The 7,210-nt window shown below is 39.6% G+C and overlaps 1 protein-coding gene across 1 annotated transcript in view; it reads left to right on the top strand.

The window, feature by feature from the left end:
- LNP1 (leukemia NUP98 fusion partner 1) overlaps positions 1-7,210 on the top strand; it is a 46,837-nt gene that overhangs the window by 35,578 nt on the left and 4,049 nt on the right. The window lies entirely within an intron of this gene.

The raw sequence follows: 7,210 nt of genomic DNA, 5'->3' as shown, positions 1-7,210 counted from the left end.
AGCCAGGGAGCGAACCGGCCATCCCTATATAGGATCCGAACCCACGGCGGGAGCACTGCTGTGCTCCCAGCGCCGCACTCTCCCGAGTGAGCCACGGGCCGGCCCCTTACTGGTCATCTTAAAAAAAAAAAAAAAGAAAGATCTCTTTGAGGAGGAACTGAATTCACTGGCCTAAAGCTTTGCTAATACTTAGTGAACCTTCTCAGTTCTTCTCTGCTCCAGGGTAGGCACAGTCCGTGCTTGGCCACATGGTATATTTTGGAGGGATACAAAATAAGCCTCTACCTATGTACACCTTAGGTTTTTTTCTTTTAAATCACCTTTACCCATTCTATATTCTCTCTCTCCATATTCTCAATTTTAAGCAGTGAAAGGTATTTTTTTTTTTTTTTTAAAGATGACCGGTAAGGGGATCTTAACCCTTGACTTGGTGTTGTCAGCACCACGCTCAGCCAGTGAGCGAACCGGCCATCCCTATATGGGATCCGAACCCGGGGCCTTGGTGTTATCAGCACCGCACTCTCCCGAGTGAGCCACGGGCCGGCCCGAGTGAAAGATATTTTAATTTTAATTTTTACCCCTGATTGACCTGGAGATGGCTCATAGTATCTCACTACAGGGGTGGTTCTCCTGTAATTGATCACTACAGGGATGGGTCGAGAATGGTCCCCTTAGGGGATTTCTCACAAACCTGGGAGGAGAACAGTACTGTAAGATTTCATGATTGGTAGTGGCTTCTTGTGTTTCAGATTTATATTTGTATTAACTTTCTTTTTTTTTTTTTAAAGATGACCGGTAAGGGGATCTTAACCCTTGACTTGGTGTTGTCAGCACCACGCTCAGCCAGTGAGCGAACCAGCCATCCCTATGTGGGATCCGAACCCGGGGCCTTGGTGTTATCAGCACCGCACTCTCCTGAGTGAGCCACAGGCCGGCCCTGTATTAACTTTTAATAGGAGACCATTCCTTAATCTAAAGGAACGAAGCTAGTGATAGAATTTCAGGCATCAGTGACAATTCTATAAGGGAGCTTTTAGCACAATGTTCTGTGGAGTTTTCTCTCTTCTACTAGATGCTAAGTTGGAGGAGTTGCTAGAAAGACAGAAGAGTGAAGTGGTTAGAGTTCTAACCACTCTGTAGCTAGCCTCCCAGCATCCCTCATTTGCTAGCAGCACAACTCTGAGCAAATTACTTAACCTTGAATTCCCCATATGTAAATGGAGTTGATGATAATAGTATATACCTGTTCATGGTGTTGTACAGATTGTCAGTGATGTATATTTAGTGCTTAGGACAGTACCTGGTAGCTAATAAGTAGCAGTAAAGCTAATGCTTTCAGTTAATTCTACAAAAAGTGCTAGAGTTTTTCATTTTACCTTTTTCTTTTTAATTTTTCTCTTTTATATTACAGTGGGAAGATAGTTGGTAATTTTATATTGAAGATTGTCATATGGTATATGTTCTGCTATTAGCTGAATGTTTATGTCCCCCTAATTCAAGTATTCAAGCCCCAATGTGATGGTATTTGGTGATGGGGCCTTTGGGAGGTAATTAGGGTTAGATGAGGTCATGAGGGTGGGGGCCTGGTCTGATGGGATTAGTACACTTATGAGAAGAGACACCAGAGAGCTTGATCTTTCTCTCTCCCCACATGCACACAAAGAAGAGAGCATATGAGGAGACAGTGATGAGGTGGCTGACTGCAAGCCAGAAAGAGAGCCCTCTCCAGGAACCGAATCAACCAGAACCTTGATCTTGGACTTCTCAGTCTCTAGGGCTGTGAAAAATAAATTTTTGTTGTTTAAGCCACCCAATCTATGGTATTTTGTTATTGCAGCCCAAGCTGACTAATACATGTTCATACCAGAATGACAATCACCAGATAGTGGAGAACTAGTAGGAAAGAACTAGTAGGAAAACTATACAAGATTGAATTTAATGTCATTTGGAGTTCTCAGTGGCATGTGATTTAAATGGGCTTAGTTTGGCTACTTCAGCTTCTGGGTGAGTGAGGCAAGTCCTTGAATTGTCCCCTAGAAAGATTCCAAGTGCTTGAGGTATGGAGCATCATAAGCCCCAAGGAATTTTTTCTTATAGGTTTCCTTTGTTTAGCTACTTTATGTCTTATAATAAGGTCTTGGTGACAGTTTCACATTGATTTATTGTGTAACAATGTGACAAAGCAGAGTCTGTTCATTTTCCCAATTATGAAAATTATTTTAATGATTAATTTAAAACATCTTTCAGCTTCCCAAAAGGATATCCAGTGATGGTATTGAGTTTATCTTTATTATTTAAAAGAGCTACCATTTTACCAGTTGAACACTTGAATTTTTTTTCCTGATGCTGTTTCTATGTATAGCTAGTTGACTCATTTATGGTTCTCTTGGCTCTGATGATAGCATTAGATTATGTAACATACTCCTCACATAAAATCATTTTAGACTAATTCCTAAAGACGTACAAATTATTGTTACTACTTTGATAATAGAATTAAGATTAGTACATCATTAAAAGTCACATTTTCAGGCAGTTTCACATAGAAATAGAAATTGTATCTTGCTGTTGAAGATAAAAGGGTTGGGATTGCTAATCCAGGAACAGGAAGTCACATGCTTAGGCATGTCACTTTATCTGTCCAATAAAGTCACTAATCCCAGAAATCTTAGGTAAGTCACTAATAACATAAATCTTAGGTAAGTCACTAAGATTAATTTTTCTGATCTGTAAAAGGGGAAGAATCATTTCCTCCCAGAATTTGTTCTGAGGTTAGAGATCAAGGATATGGTCCCCAGAGTGCACACTGTGCACTAAGACTCAGTATGGGTCTTCTTATCCCAGCACCTGAGTCTTTCTTCTCACTGTGTCTCCTCTTGCTCTTAACCATTTGCTCAATGGCAGGAGGGATACAACTGAAGGGTGACTGCAGTGAAAGCCAGAATAAAGAACATCAGGTAGCAATGATGTAGCTCTTGAGATGAAGATGTTACATAACCAACTTTTCCCCATCCTTTTAAGTTTATTGGTACTTTAAAAATACTTTATTATCTTTTAAGAGAAGTTTTAGGTTCAAAGCAATATTAAGCAGAAAGTGCAGAGATTTCCCCTTATTCCTCCTACCCCTACACATACATAACCTCCCCATTATCAACATTTCCCACCAGTTGTACGTTTGTTACAGCTGATGACCCTGCACTGACGTATCATTATCACCCAGAGTCCATAGTTTACATTAGGATGCACTCTTGGTGTTATACATAACCTCCCCATTATCAACATTTCCCACCAGTTGTACGTTTGTTACAGCTGATGACCTTGCACTGACGTATCATTATCACCCAGAGTCCATAGTTTACATTAGGATGCACTCTTGGTGTTGTACATTCTATGGGTTTTAACAAGTATATAATGGCATGTACCTGCCATGATAGTAGCATACAGAATAGTTTCCCTGCCCTAAAAACCAATTTCTTTTTAAATGAGAACCTATGACTTGGGGTCAGAGAGTGCATAGGATTTCTCTTTGACAGAGATTGTTGTTCTGGGTCCCCACTGGAAACAGCTGTGCTGTCTAGAGCACTTTTCTGTTGTGAGAATCAGTGCACTTGACCGTCATTGCACCAACAGTCAGTGCCCACTGCACACTGTAGCCTGGGAGATCAGGAGCCCAGGAACCCAGGATGAGCTCAGAGTTGTGAGTAGATTTTGACCTAAGTGCAAGAGCCTGTCTGTTTCACAGTGTGGAAGATAGATGGGTAAGGCTATTTAAAGCTACTTAGGACATTGTTTCATGTTGTTTTGAGGAAAATTATGTTAGAAGGGCACATAAAACTCCCCAAGTAGAACTTCCGTAACAAGTGAATATTTTTAAAAATATCTTAGCAGTTTTACTAATCCTTAACCATATTTCTGATTATTGTTTGAGAGTAAGTTTCTAGACGTGTGTATTAGTTACCCAGGGCTGCCATAACAAAATACCACAGACGAGATGGCTTAGAAACAGAAAGTTATATTCTTACAGTTTTGGAGGTTGGGTAGTCAAAGATCAAGGTTACTTCAGAGGCCTATCTCTTTTGATTGCAGATGGCTGCCTTCTCATTGTGTCCTCACATGGTCTTTCCTCTGCCAGCAAGTGTCCCTCTGTCTAAATTTCCTCTTCCTGTACACCAGCCACTTTGGATTAAAAGAGACTCATTTTAACTTAATCACCTCTTTAAAGGCCCTATTGCCAAATACATTCTGAGCTACTGAGTCACATTCAAAACATATGAATTTTGGGGGGACACAATTCAGCCAATAACAGCATGTAATGGCTAAATCTAAGGAGGGGATATTCTAAAGCTTCTGACACACATTGCCAAAGGCTTTCTAGGAAAGCTGTACACATTTATAATCCCAGCAAGGGAGAATAATCCCTGTCTCCCTGCACTCTTGCCAGTGTTGGATCATTGACAATTTTTTTTTTTTTTTTTGCTAATCTGAAAGGTAAAATTGTATGTTATTTCATTTTACCTAATTTTTGACTACTAATAAGCAGAAATAATTTTTATCATCTGGAATTTCATTTTCTTTCATTTTTTATACATTCATTTATTTGGTATGTATTTAACGACTGATGCTATGAATATGGCAAGGTCCTAGGTACTAGCAGAGAATAAAACATAGCCCTTGATGTGATGGAGCATACAGTCTAATGAAGAAGAGAGACATTAAACAAAATTATGCAAATTATTGATTTGGGGGAAGTATGAGTTCCAGGAGAACATCTAACAGGGACCTGAACCAATCAGAGTGGTAGGAAAGGCTCTCTGGGGTCAAACAGTTTCCCATGTGACTGAAGGATGATTAGCCATTAGAGAGGTAAAGAGAAGGGTGGTGAATGAGGTCACAAGCAGGGAGGACACCCTGTGTCAGTGCCTGTGCCAGGTAGGAGCAGGTGAGCTGGTGGCACTGACTAAAAAGCCCAAAGGCTGTCTGTGTCACTGAAGTGATGAGGTGGTGCAAGATCAAAGATGAGGAGGAACAAAATCAAAAGGTGATCAGGTGTGAGTTTGTTGTGGTTTTAACCATTCTGGCTGCTGTGAGGACAGTGAAATAAGGGGAATAGAAGTAGATACAGGATATCCACTATTAGGAGGCTACTGCTGTCATCTGGGTAAAAGGTAATGGTGACTTGGACTAGAGTAATAGTGGTGCTGGAAAGAAGCTGAAGGTTTTGAGAGACACTTGTCAGGTGGAATCTGCTGACTTGACAATTGTACGTAGATGGTGGCTTCTGAGTTACTGGCCTGAGTAACCAGGCGAATGGTGGTGCCATCTCTGAGTGAGGGGACACTAGAGGAGCAGGTTTGGGGAGGAAAGATAATGAGTTCAGATTTGAACAAGTCAGGTTGGGTGCCTCTGGGATACTGGAGGGGAAGGGAATGGGCAGAAGCTCAGAGAAGTCTGGACTAACGATATAAATTAGGAAATCAGATCATAGCTAGAAGTTGAAACCGAGGGATGAGATATTTAAGGAGACAGTGTAAAGTAAGAAAGGAAAGGAAGGGAAGGAAGACTAGTCTAGAACATTAGGGAATCCCAACAGTTATGGGCTGATAGAAGAAAGAAGTGAGCACAAATGTCTGAGTCACAGTGGCAGAAAGATCGAAGGGAAAGCGAAAGGGTGCAGTGGTAGAAAGCAAGGAGTAAGTGTTTCTGAGAGGGTGCTGTGTGCAATAGTTGAATGCTACTGAACGATTAAGATAAAGACAAAAAAGTGCACAGAATTTGGCAACATGGAGACCAATATCCTGGCCAAAATTAGTCGTGGGTGCAAAAGCTGGATTGAAGTGGGTTGGGGACTGAAAGAAATTGAGAGAGCAATTTGTTTCTCTGAGCTGTCCTTTGCTCACTTTCCAGTTGTGATTTTAACATTGATGTCATTGTATTATATGACCTCTATGGGAGTATGTGTGTGTGAGATATATTTAATCATTTACATAATATTGCTACATATTACTATTTATTAAATTGCTAATTATTATTTATTAAATAGTAATATGTAGCAATTTTTTGTTTTTTCACCTACTGTTTAATTTTATGTTGCTTTTGATACACGTTAGCTTTTTTACATAGTTAAATTAATATTTTTCTCATGATTTCTTCCATTGCTCTTTTGCTTCAAAATTCTTTCTCCATATAGAAATTATATAAATATTCATCTATTATTTCTTAAACATTTATGGTTTCATTAAAAACTTTTAAAAAATCATTTTGGAATTTATTTTTACATATCAGTTTAAGGCTTAGGGTGCTCTATTTTACTGTCCTAATTGTGGAGTAGCAAACAACATAGCTAATCTTGGGATGTTAAAAAATCATTTTGGAATTTATTTTTACATATCAGTTTAAGGCTTGGGGTGCTCTATTTTACTGTCCTAATTGTGGAGTAGCAAACAACATAGCTAATCTTGGGATGTTCCACTGAATATTTTAACCAATTGACTCTGCAGCCTCATTGTAGGAGAAAGTTCTTACTGATCAAAAAGATACAATTTCACTAATCTGAAAGGTAAAATTGTATGTTATTTCATTTTACCTAATTTTTGACTACTAATAAGCAGAAATAATTTTTATCATCTGGAATTTCATTTTCTTTCATTTTTTATACATTCATTTATTTGGTATGTATTTAACGACTGATGCTATGAATATGGCAAGGTCCTAGGTACTAGCAGAGAATAAAACATAGCCCTTGATGTGATGGAGCATACAGTCTAATGAAGAAGAGAGACATTAAACAAAATTATGCAAATTATTGATTTGGGGGAAGTATGAGTTCCAGGAGAACATCTAACAGGGACCTGAACCAATCAGAGTGGTAGGAAAGGCTCTCTGGGGTCAAACAGTTTCCCATGTGACTGAAGGATGATTAGCCATTAGAGAGGTAAAGAGAAGGGTGGTGAATGAGGTCACAAGCAGGGAGGACACCCTGTGTCAGTGCCTGTGCCAGGTAGGAGCAGGTGAGCTGGTGGCACTGACTAAAAAGCCCAAAGGCTGTCTGTGTCACTGAAGTGATGAGGTGGTGCAAGATCAAAGATGAGGAGGAACAAAATCAAAAGGTGATCAGGTGTGAGTTTGTTGTGGTTTTAACCATTCTGGCTGCTGTGAGGACAGTCAAATAAGGGGAATAGAAGTAGATACGTAATAACTTCGTATAGCATACATT

This window comes from Galeopterus variegatus, unplaced genomic scaffold (assembly GCF_000696425.1).
Source record: "Galeopterus variegatus unplaced genomic scaffold, G_variegatus-3.0.2 Scaffold596, whole genome shotgun sequence".
Classification (NCBI taxonomy): Eukaryota; Metazoa; Chordata; class Mammalia; order Dermoptera; family Cynocephalidae; genus Galeopterus; species Galeopterus variegatus.
This window is presented reverse-complemented; position numbering and strand designations above follow the sequence as displayed.